Here is a 13,398-nt window from a genome sequence, read left to right on the forward strand (position 1 = left end):
TTATATCTTTGTATATATTCAAGTACAAGTTAGCATTTATAATTATTATATATATTTGTTGAGGAATACTATATACAGTTATTTTTACATATTTTTTATGCACTCTATCTGATATAATTAGTTACATTAATTTTTTTTAATACGCAACCAATCACATAAGTACTAGTGGAGTGCGCAAAAGAATATACAAAAATGACAACATATAAAATCTTTGATATTTGCTATTCTTCTTCTTATTATTATTGCCATTATTAATATAAATACAACATGAACATATACGAGAGGATGATTAGCCACACTAGAACTAAGACACGATCCAGACTTCTACAAGTAGAGGTAGGAGTGGTGAATTTTCTGCAAAGGGCGATACATTTTAGACCTTGGGCAACGAAGTAGCAAGTGGGGATTCTAACCAATTAAGGCTTTTCTACTGCCCATCACGAGCTCTTTGAAAACAGAATATATTAAATATATTAAATATAGAATTTAAGTGTTTCTATCTTAAAGTATATGATAACTCCGTATTATGAAATTAAAAAAGAAATGATATTATAAGAAAAAAAAATATTACAAGAAAAATAGTTATTATTCAATACAAAATTGATCATATACAAGTGAATGATATCTTCTATATATAAAAAGTGTGTATGAAACGGAAAATCTTGTTTTAACGGTTTTTCTTGTTTTTCCGTTAAAGTTAACACCGTTTGTTTTAACGGTTTGGCACATAAAATGAAGACATAAATATTGAGAGAGATAGCATTCAATGTTGTTATATGATTTATTAATCTCAATAATTATAATACTTAATAGTTTATATAATAATAAGTAATTAAAGATTAGTTATTATATTTTTCTCTTTTTCCTTAACATATACACGTGTATTAGGTGCATAAGACGTGAATTCCTAAGTATAATATATGTGTATTATACGTTTCATTAATTCAGATTATTGAGTATTCCAAATTTAAAAATCTCATATAATATATAATATAAGTGTGTTTAATCAAAATGTTTTTTTTTCCATGGTAGTAGGACGTAGCTTCTGCTAAGTCATATTCCATACGTGGGCTTGCTATGATAGGCACGTGACAAAGGCCGTGATCCTTGAACTAATCAAGAAAGAGTAAATTCGGCCAATAGTTTCAAAATATATTTTATGATTTATATATATACTATATATAGAAAATATTATACCACAAATTTTATAAAAAGATTATGTTTTAACTTTATGTTGTCCCTGATCGACTCAACCAACAGCAAAATAAGAATTTCAATGTTGTCTCTATTGATTGTCTACAGGATGACATAAATTGATAAATTATAATACAAACATCAAACGACACATATTTTAAACTACCGTTTGTGTTAGACTTTTATTAAATTTTTCGTATATATCTTTGCTAAAATTATAGATGTTATAAACATGTATTAGATTATATGATACTTTGAACTAATTTTTTTATTTTCTCCAATATGCCTTAAATTATTAAGTGACATCAATAATTTTTATAAAATATATATTATTTTTTACAAATAATCATTTCATAAAATTAGACAAACGTGCTTTGCACGTTACTCCCACCTAGTATATATATATATGAATACAAAGGAGTTTAGATATAACTTAAGTCTCAATTGATGACTCAATGGTTTTAATTAATGGCTAAAGATTGATCTTAATTGATAGTTAAATGATCTTAATTGATGATTAAAGATGGTCTTAATTGATGGTTAAAGATGGTCAGACAAATTAGTTTATAACACTCCCCTTTTGAATGACCATACATAAAAAATATGCATCGTTAAGATCTTGCGAAGAAAAAATCCAGTGGGAAAAAATCAATGGCGAAACAAAAAGAGTACAACATTTATATGTACTGCCAAGAGTTTTAAAATTGTCTCATTAAAACCTTGCAAAGGAAAACCCAATGGGAAAAAATCTTAACGAAGTAAAAAGAGTATAATCAGCACAAATTTTCAAGATATTTACTACTCCTGAAAAGTGCATGATAATAAGTCTTTAAGTTTTCGCATTCCAATGTTCTGCACAATCTTCTTAAATATTGCAGTTAGTAATGTTTTAGTAAATAAATATGTTAGATTATCATTTAACTGTATCTGCTTGACATTAATTTCACATTTCTTTTAAAGTTCATGGGTATAAAAGAATTTAGATGAAATATGTTTGGTTCTATTACTTTTGATATATCATCCTCTAATTTGAGTAATACAAGCAGCATTATTTTCGTATAAAATTGTTAGACTATCATTAATCATTGAAAGACCACACTTTTCTTGAATATGTTGAATAACTGATCTTAGTCAAATATATTCTCGACTTGTCTCATGAATTGCAATAATCTCTGAATGATTTGAAGAGATAGCAGATAGTATTTGTTTGACAGATCTCCATGATATAGCAGAATTTCTATAAGTAAATACATATATAGTTTGAGATCTACTTCTATGTAGATCTGAAATATAACCTGCACACGCATATCCAACTAATTGTGGACTTGATCCATGTTGATAAAATAATTTCATATCAACCGTACTTCGGAGGTATCGAATGACATGTTTCATGTCATTCCAATATCTTCGAGTTGGTGTGGAATTATATTTTGCAAGTAAATTAACTGAAAATACAATATCAGGACGAGTGTAATTTGCAAGATACATCAGGGCTCCAATTACACTGAGATAAAGTATTTCAGGACCAAGAATTTTTTCATCGTCTTCGCAAGGATGAAATGGATCTTTCTGCACATCAAGTGATCGAACAACCATTTGAGTACTCGGTGGATGAATTTTGTCCATATAAAAGTGCTTCAAGACTTTCTCTATATAATTTGACTGATGAATGAGAATTCCATTTTTCAAATACTCGAGCTGCAGGCCGAGACAAAATTTCGTTTTGTCAAAATCTTTCATTTTAAATTCATTTTTTAAATATGTAGCGGTTCTTTTGATCTCTTCAGGAGTTCAAACAAGATTTAGATCATTAACATAAACTGCAATAATAACAAATTCAGAGTTTGATTTCTTAATAAAAACACATGGGTATATTGGATTATTCTCAAATCACTCTTTTAATAGATATTTACTAAGGCATTTATACAACATGCGTCCGGGTTGCTTTAATCCACATAAAAATATTTGAAATTTAATAGGATACATATTTCTGGATGTACTCATATTAGAAGTTTAAGGTATTTTATATCCTTTAGAAATTTTCATATATATGTCATGATCCAATGATCCATATAAATATGCAGTGACCACATCCATCAACTACATATCTAATCTTTTTGTAACTACCAAACTAATCAAAAATCTAAATATGATTGCATCCATAACAGGAGACTATATTTCCTCATAATCAATCCCTGTTTCTACAAGAAACCTTGTTGAACCCAAAGTTTCAAGTTTTGTGTAATTATATATCTACACATAAATTTTGATAATAACAAATGAATTCAAAAAATAAAGAAGTCTCAAGTTCAAGTTGTCTACATAATGGAATTAATCACATCACGGAAACAAGCATGAGCAAGAAGGGAACAAGTTCACATTAAATTTATAGAATAATGTTGTAAATTTCTTCAAAATTTGAAATTAGGATTAATGCTCAAAATTAATATTTTATCATAAAGCATTAAAATACATTTTTCACATGTGCATGAATATTTTTAAAAATTAAATTTGAAAATTTTGAAAGATGATTGATTGTCATCTTTTACATGTGCATGCCTTGATTAAAGGGTTGAACTTTGAAAATATTAAAGATGATTGATTGTCATCTTTCACATGTGCATGTTTTATTTGAATATTTTCAAAAGTGATTGATACTTTTTTAGACTTATACAAAAGGTAGATGATTTTGTTTAAAAATTTTGAAAAGTAAAATGTGCTCCTTTTGTCATATACAAAAAGTAAAAGATTAAATTTGATTTTTTTGAAAAGGAAAGTGTGCTCCTTTTGTCATATGCAAAAAGTAAAAGATTAGGTTTGAATTTTTTGAAAAGGAAAGTGTTCTCCTTTTGTCATATGCCAAAAGTAAAAGATTAGGTTTGATTTTTTTGAAAAAGTGAATGATGTTGTCTTTGACATATGAATCTTTTTAAATTTGAATATGAAGTCTCATATGCCTATAAATAGATCATTTGAGAGCTTCACATTCACAACATTAAGAGCATACAACATTCATTCAAAATTTTCATTCTCTCTTCTCTAAGCATTGAGCCTTAATCCTTGTTCATTTTGAGAGATATAGTTTGCGCTGTATTGTTCTTATTTCACTCATGGAGGAGTGTTTTATGATAACCTACCCACTATCAACTTTTGTATCAGTAAAAGAGTGTGTATAACCCTTGTGCGTGTAGAAAGTGTTCAACACAGGGAATAGTTAAATCACCACGTGTAAGGTGATTGCAAGTGTAGAGGGTGTTCTACACGGATCCTTTGTAGCGGTGTTGTTCAAAGGTGTAATAAGTTTCTATCTCCACCTGAAAGAGGTTGAATAATGAATTTGGGGATCCTCAAGGGGTAGCTTGAGGCGATGACGTAAGCAGTGGGGCCGAACCTCGTTAACATACTGAGTTTGCTTTTCTCTTACCTTTACTCTTTATATTTATTACTGTTTTGTATTTTGTTTATATTTTATATTGTATATTTGATTTATAATTGTTATTTTTTTAAATATAACTCAATTCACCCCCCTCTTGTGTTAGTCATCTGGGCAACAAATCTTGTGCAACAAGTCGTACTTTATATCGCACAATTTTATTGCTCTCATTACGCTTACGTATAAATACCCATTTATATCCAATAGGCATTACACCCTTTGTTATTTATACAATTGGTCTAAAGACCTCTCGCTTTGCTAGCGAGTTTAATTCAGTTTCAAATTTTCAATAGCCGATTTCCATTTGGGCCAGTCATTTTTACGTCGACATTTTTCGACAGTTCTTGACTCAATTTTTTCATTACTTCTAGTCATGTCAAAGGCCATTCTATATGAAACTATGTTGTCGACAACAGTTTTATTTCTATCCAAAATTTCTCTAATACTTATGAAATGTATCGATATCTCTTTATTTTCAGGCAGCTGTCCCTCTTCAAGGGAAGACATTTCATTAAATATCTCTTCAGGAGGTTCGTTTTCAAGCTTGAACATTTTTTCAATTTCAAAACAATAATAATATTTGATTTAACTTTCAACTTTCATCTAAAATTAAAAATTCTCATCTCACCATCCAAACCTATCCTTAGTCTCTTCAAGAACATTAATTACTCTTATGACGTATATCATTAAAACTCAATAAATTTCTTCTGGATCGTGAAGAAAATAGAGTATCATCAATACAAACTTTAGTGCCATTAGGCAACACAATATAAACTCTTCCGGAGCCATCAATTAGATTCGATGAACCAGATATGGTACGAACGTAGACTTTACTCAAAGTTAGATTTTGAAAATATTTTTTATTCTTAAGAATTGTGTGAATTGTAGCACTGTCAGCCAGACATATATCTCTATTATTCATCTCAGAGATAAAAAGTTCATCAATAAAACTCATGATTCTACAAAATATATAAAACTTTCATTACTACAAAACATTGCAAAATATAAAAAATGTTTTACAATAAGATAAAGAAAATACATTAATTAAAAAGGAACACTTCCATCATCAATCAAATGATCAACTCTACCACTAGAATCCTTAAAGAAATTAGAAACATCAAAGTTTATACTATCTCCTCCATCTATAGAAACTAAAGTATCTGATGGTTCAACAAAATTTGTTTGAAACTTTTTTATTTTTTCTTTTATAGAAACTTGGTATAAGTCAACCAAGTGTTTAGTTGTTTGACAGGTACAAGACCAATGTCCAGTCATACCACATCTATGGCAGCCATTTTCATTTTTTTTAAAATTTGTTTTGAGGACCTTTACCATTCTCTGAGTTGAACAATTTCTGGCGATACGGTATATATATATATTATTATCCCTTTTAGTGTAGTCGCTTCTACGACCTCCACTTCTATAGTTTTTCCTACCATATCCACGCCCTCGGTTTTTTTGAAAAGATGCACCATTCACTTTTGAGAATGGTGTATATCTAATATCATTCATTTTAGGGAATGATATAGATCCAGTAGGACGTGACTGATAATTTATTAACAAAAGCTCATTATTTTACTTAGCCACTAAAAGACAAGATATAAGTTCAGAATATTTTTCAAACTTTCGCTTTCAATATTGCTACTATAAGAGCACATTCAATGTATGAAAAATATTATATGTCTTTTCTATCAATTCATCATTAGTGACTTTTTCACCACATAATTTCAATAGTGAGCTAATTTTAAAGAGTGCAAAGTTATTCTAACTAACATTCTTGAAATTTTGTAACCTCATGTGCATCCAATCATAACGAGTTTTTGGGAGGATTACAGTTTTCTAGTACTCATACCTCTTCCTTAAATCATTCCACAAAATAAGGAGATCTTTCACTGTGAGATGCTCAGTTTTTAATTCTTTATGAAGATGGTGCTGAAAGAAAATTATTGCCTTAGAGCGGTCCTGTCGGGACTCTTGATTTCCTTCTTTAATTGTATCTCCTAAGTTCATCGCATCCAGATGGATCTCAACATCAAGGATCCAAGATAAATAATTTTTTTCAGAAATGTTAAGAGCAACGAACATAAGTATGTTTATATTATAAATAAGAAATACATTCACAAAATCCTGAGAATAAATATAGAGTTTCATCAAGTAATAATAAGTAATGTAATATTTTATATTCATTTTGGGAATTACAAATAATATATTGAAAAAATTATTTGAAGTATAAGACTACTATCTTCAAAATCGTCAGAACTTTTATTCTGATAACATGTTATGAAATTAAAAGAGAAATGATATTACAAGAGAGAGGATATTGCAAGAGAAAGAGTTGTTATTCAATGTAAAACTTAATCATATACAAGTAAATGATACCTATATATATATAGAAGTACAAAAGAGTTTAGGTATAGCTTAAGTCTTAATTGATAGCTCAATAGTTTTAATTGATGGTTAAAGATTGGTCTTAATTGATGGCTAAAAATGATCATACAAATTAGTTTATAACACTTTATAAATTGTATGCAAATTAATCTATAAATGTTGGTAGCAGTGCTGTGAAGCTTGCAAAAGATATTTAAAGAACCGGTTTTCAAATTAATTGATCGGTTGCATGAAATTATATACCTCTCTTGAAGATTTCACCTAATTGCACTCTTGTTTATATATATACACTAGGTCAGGAGCACGTGTAAAGTATGTTAGTTTAGTTGGGTTAAACAGGTTTTTTACAAAAATAATATGGTTTAAAAAAAAGCTTGATTAGTAAATAATTTAATGCATAGAGATAAAAAAAGTAAAATTTAGCAAATATCTTTGGATAATAATAGGTCATTAAGTATAATAATTACATATTTAGATATATTAGAAAATAAAAAAAATTAGTTCAAAATTAAAGTCAAGATACATTATAATAATATAAACAAACAAAAATAGCGTCATTGCCACTAAAATAAACACTATCATTACACTAAAAAAAGGCATAAGATTTGAGATTTTTTTAGGATGTTGGACAGTAAATCTAAATCATATGTTTTGATAATTTTTTTTTAATCTTGACATATTTGAACAGATCTTTGTCAAAGCTGAGTGTTTTTCTTTGTGGGTTTTTTTTTTTTTTCATTTTGTACTTGTTGTTCTTTATTGCCATTTTTTTCTGCAAATTTGAACATTTATACTTAGATTAATATCTAAGTATTTTAGAAAAACGCGTGAAATGATGGGTTTGAGGGGATAGGTAGAGAGGCAGACATCGAAGTAGAAAGGTTCGAGATGAGATGAGAAAGGGAATCAGGAATGAGAAAGAGAGAGGTAGAAAAAGACAATTGTATCCCTAAAACAAGAAAGTAACAGACTTAACGAGAAAATAAGAAAAGTTAATGAAAAAAATAAAAAAAGTTACTGTATCAGTTAAATAGCTACTTATTATAATAGAATAAATATATATATACAAAAATTCTATGTATAGTCACTTTGGTGTACTCTGTGTGCTCCACTAATATGATTGGTTACATTAATTTTTTTTTTAAATTTAAAATAACTGATTTGACCAATTACATCTGTGGAGTATACAAAAAGTATGCGAAAATGACTATATGTAGCATAACTCAGATATATATATATATATATATATATATATAGGGTATACAAAATGAGAAATTATGTAGGCAACCGGGGTTGTGTCCCCGCTGCGACATCGATTGCCACGTCAGCCGACTCTCAATTCAATGAAACTAGAAGTAGAAGAGCACCAGGAGGGAGGGGATGAGATATGCCAGTCAATCGAGGTTGTCTTCTCCACCTTCGCTGCTAAACATTACAACTGTGACTTCGTCTTGCCTCTCTCTGCCGCAAAAGACAATGCAGACGATGACTACCACACCTAGGACTCATTCATACCGCCTCTCAACTTTGCCATGGTCGATGACTCAATAACGGCATTTTCCGCTCCAACTTCCCTGACTCCGCCAACTTCTCCTTCCTCCAAACTCTAGGCCTTTGCTCTATCATGTAACCACCATTCTAGCAACGGCTCCCCTCTCATTTGCTCTTTCATTTCTGCACACACACCTACAGATACAAAAGTATAGACGTATTGGCATATATGTTTTTTATTTTTGCATAGGCCTTAATTTCATTTAATTTTTTCCTTCTTTTCCTTGCTAGCCCTTTTCAGATCTATTCTTTTCTCTTCTTGGTACAGTAATAATAGCATGTAAAATTTTGATTTGCACCTAGAGCTCTGAATTTAAAATTCCAATTCTTTGATGGAGAAAAAAAGTTACTTAGAAAAGGGGTAATTTTTTGTCCCTCTTATTTCTCTACAATACATTTCCTCAATTTTCTTGGATTTTCATCTGAACTGCACCTCTTCAAATTTGCTCAGGATTTCATTTATTTCTTTTTATAAGGTTCAGAGATGTAGCTTGGTTTCTAGTTCTCTTATTTATCTGCAAATTCCTTTACATTTCTTAATATTTGCTACTTTCAATCTGATATGCAATTTTTTGATTTTTTTTTTTCAAATATTTCATTATTGGTCATGTTTATGTACTTTGGGGTATTGACATTGTAGTAGTTAGGCCTGGTGTATTCTTAGAAGATAGATAAGAACGAGATTTTTGTTCTAACTCTTTATAAACGTTGTTGACAACCCATCTAGATTGTTTTGGCCGATCTTACTAATTTGATTTTCCTGTTGCCACCATCTTTCTAGATGAAGGACTTATTCAAAGACGAAGGAAGATGATGGCGTCCGAAGAACCCTAGACCACAAAAGATGTAGGACGAAGACCTCTCTCTCTGTGGCATTTTATCTTATTTTTTTTAAAATAAATCGCCTGACATGGCATACTCCCACATCAGCAAGTGCCACGGCGGGGACGCAATCTCGGTTGCCTACAGAATCTCTCATACAGAATATGGCTCGACGATTGATTTTTCAATTTTTGTTTTTTTTTGGCTCTAAATTATACTTAAGCACGACTCAAATTAAGAAATATATTACACAAATTTATATTACTATATATGAGGGTTGTTTAAAATATATACGACTGAGTATAGAGATTTTGAATAATAAATAGACACTTGATATCATTGGGGTCAGTACGGTGATCAATTGAATATTCTGGGAAATGTTGGTACGAGAGGGACAATAATGAATAACCTGCCCTCTTTTTTCGAAAAAATAAAAAGTAGGAGGTGGTTGGTTTTGGAATAATCAGGGTTGGGATAAATATAAAATAATTTTATTATGTATAAATAAAATTACATATTAATTTATATATTAATATTAATTTTTTATATTTAAAATTTAAATTAATATTATTTTTAATAAAATTTATTTTTTAATTAATTATATTAAATTAATATATATTAATTTATAATTATACTTATAACTAAATTTTTCTAATATTAGATAAAACAGTTGGTTGGCGGTGGGTATTATTGTCCATAAGAAAATGTCTCGAAACTATGTCGGGCGTTGAAGGGTATTTTTGGAAACCGAAGGTGAGTTTGGTATATGGGTAACGGTCTGAAGTGGGAGACTGGAAAGCTTCTTGTGGAAGATTCTCACTGTTTGGGTGCCGACAAACCGCGTTTCGAGACTAATGGCGACGTTGATTAATGTGTCTTTGTCTTTCCTCTCGCTGTTTTCCAGGCCACTTTCTTCTCGCCTAATAAAAATGATAAGCACACCACAAGTTTCAAATCTTAGGTAATTTATATTTTAAATAACGAATATTTTTATAAAATATCTTATAAAAATAATTTTTTTATAAAAATATTCCTCATTTTAAAATATAATTGTAAAAATATTCGTGTACTAATCATTACTCAAAAATAGTTTATTAAAAAATAATAATAATTTGTATAATTCTAGGATATCTAGAATTCGCATAATCTATTTGAAAAATAGGATAAATTTAAAATTTAAATGAAAAAATATATTTTTAATGATAAGTTCTATTTTTTTAAATAAAAATTTTATGTACAGTCATTTTTTTGTACTCTTTACATACTTTATTAATAAGATCGATTGTGTTATTTTTTTAATATAAAATAACTATTTTAAATAATCATATTAGTGAAATATATAAAAAGTATATAAAAATAACTATATATAACATAACTCATTTTTTAAATAGAATATATAAGATTTGTATATCCTGAATTATATCTAACAATATCCTTTAAAAAAAAAAAAATCATGTCAACGTTAACTTTGGATAGGAAGGATAGGGAGGATTAGAATTTAATTCTTTAAAATTCAAATACTCAATCTGGGACATAAACTAAAAGTTGGATTTGAATTTTAAATTGGATTTTAATTGCTTAAAATTTGAAAATATCAAATTCTATTTATAAAAAGTGATTTAATCTAAATTCTATCTATATATAGAGTTTTAAAATTTGTTGATTTCATTTTTTAATCCAAACTCAATCTAAATGAATTTGCTATAAAAGTTCATGTGTGTATATATATACAAGTACCCACAAGAACACATAACCAAGTAGACAATAATTAATTAGGTTAATATTTTAAATAATCACAAATGTCTTCGTCTGGTTACTAGTTGCAACCACAACGGAATAGGACACGGTAGCTTTTGATTACTATATGCATGATTGATATTGCAGTAGAAAATATAATTTATAACTTTAAGACTTATAACTTATACTTTAAGTTATAAATTCTATTATTAAAAAATTATTTACAGTTTAGTAACCATATGTTCAAAGCACTTTTAAATATATTACGTTTGTTTGTAAACAAATTAAAAAAAAAACACTTTCTAAGATAGAAATAATGATTATTTAAATTTTTAAAAATTATGATCGTGTCCTTAAAAGTTTGAAAGTTGTAATTATCTAAAAGTTGTATGAGTATTTTTATCCATTAATAATATTTTTAAAATTTGATTTATGTTTTGCATTATCTCAAAAAATACATTTGAGAAAAAGTATCAAAATAAACTTTTCATTAAACATACTTTCTAACTTTTCTTTTTATATATACATTTGGTGGAATGGGTTTCGAACTCCGTACCTCCATTTTGGAAGTTGAGAGTTATGTCAATCAGCCCACAGGCCTTTGACACGTACCTTCTAACTTATTTTAGATTAAAAATAATTTAACATGCAACACTCAAATAACTTAATTTTTCTATTAAAGAATTTTTAAGATTATTTAAGCACTTTTTAAATTTCTAATGCAACCCCGAACAAACCCTAAGTTGAGAGAATATTAATGAAAATTATTTCTAAATGCTAGTTTTATATGTTGTAATGTATATGTAGAGTTAACTGATGAATCACATACTGCTTAAGAACTATCTTGTATAGCGCTTCTTATAATTGTAATGCAATTCTTTGTACTAAATTCTATTCACAAGGGCTATACAGTGTAACCTATATATAAGAAGTCAAGGAAGATGCTAAATATATTTAAGAAAAATTTATAAAAATAATTTACTGTTTTATATGTCAATTATTGATATGTTAAAAATCATGAAATTTAAGAAAATTAATAAAATAAGTTTTATAAATAAAATTATAAGTACATATAACATTATTCAAAAATTCAAAAGCTATTATTTTTAAGCAATATGAAATTTTCTACTTATCTCTACATATCACTAACACCAAAGAATTTTACAACCAATCTGTTATGTTACATTGTGTGCTAAACAGTTAGCTTTGTTACGTGCGCTGAATCGATGGGATAATCAAATACAAAAATGTTACACTAACCGACAAATGGGTTTCGATTATTATTATTTATTTAGTGATTAAAGAAGTGTTTTTTTAGTGATATTGTGAGTTTTTTTAATAAAAAAATATCTAAGAATATAAAAAAATGAATGAAAAAAATCGGGACTGAGCTTATGCTACATCCCCGTAGCACTGTTCAATCAAATAAGACCTTAGATTAATATGATTAGTATTTGGAAATGGTAATGACATACTTATAATTATTTGACAATTAGTTTATAATTTATTTTAAATTAATCAATATAATTGTGAAGTTTTAAAAGATAATTTCAATTTAAGTTATTTAACTTGACTTCTTTTCATTTTTAATAAAATAGTAAATTAGTTATACATTAATTATAAAGTTATAATTTTTCATTTGAAAAAGAAGGGTCAAGTTTAATTACAAACATTAGTCAAGTTTAAGAAAGTTGTATTGATTAGTAATAATTCGATGAAAAAGTATAAAAAAAATTTAAAAATGTTAGTATTTGAGTTGTATTTAGATGTTGAGATAAAATAAAATGAGATGAGATGAGACTAACTGCGTATCTAAACGGGATCTAAAATTTACCGAAAAATAATCTATATCGTTTAGAACCCTAAAAATACTAGAATTTTTTATTTTTATATGAAAATAGAGTAGAATTAAAATATTAAATCCAACAACAACGTAACTTTACATGCAAAAGTTTCCAATGAGTTGACAACATGTTTCAGAGCATTTAGCTGGGGATTTCTAGAATTTAAAAAAGCCATCAACATTACTGACAACCAAGCCCATTTACCATTACATAACCAAGCAGGACCATTCATTTTCTTGAATGTGTTGCTGGCCTAAAGAGGTACAAGACTCCAAGGAACTTTGGATTCAGAAGATCATATTGGCAATGCATCGATCAGTAGGCTAGCAACTCTTGTCGAAGGGAATAATGAGAGGTATCAGACATCCATCAAATAATGGGGGGGTAGGGGGCAATACCCACTCAGCATTGCCAGAAGCAGCCCCGACT

This window comes from Carya illinoinensis, chromosome 11 (genome assembly GCF_018687715.1).
Source record: "Carya illinoinensis cultivar Pawnee chromosome 11, C.illinoinensisPawnee_v1, whole genome shotgun sequence".
Classification (NCBI taxonomy): domain Eukaryota; kingdom Viridiplantae; phylum Streptophyta; class Magnoliopsida; order Fagales; family Juglandaceae; genus Carya; species Carya illinoinensis.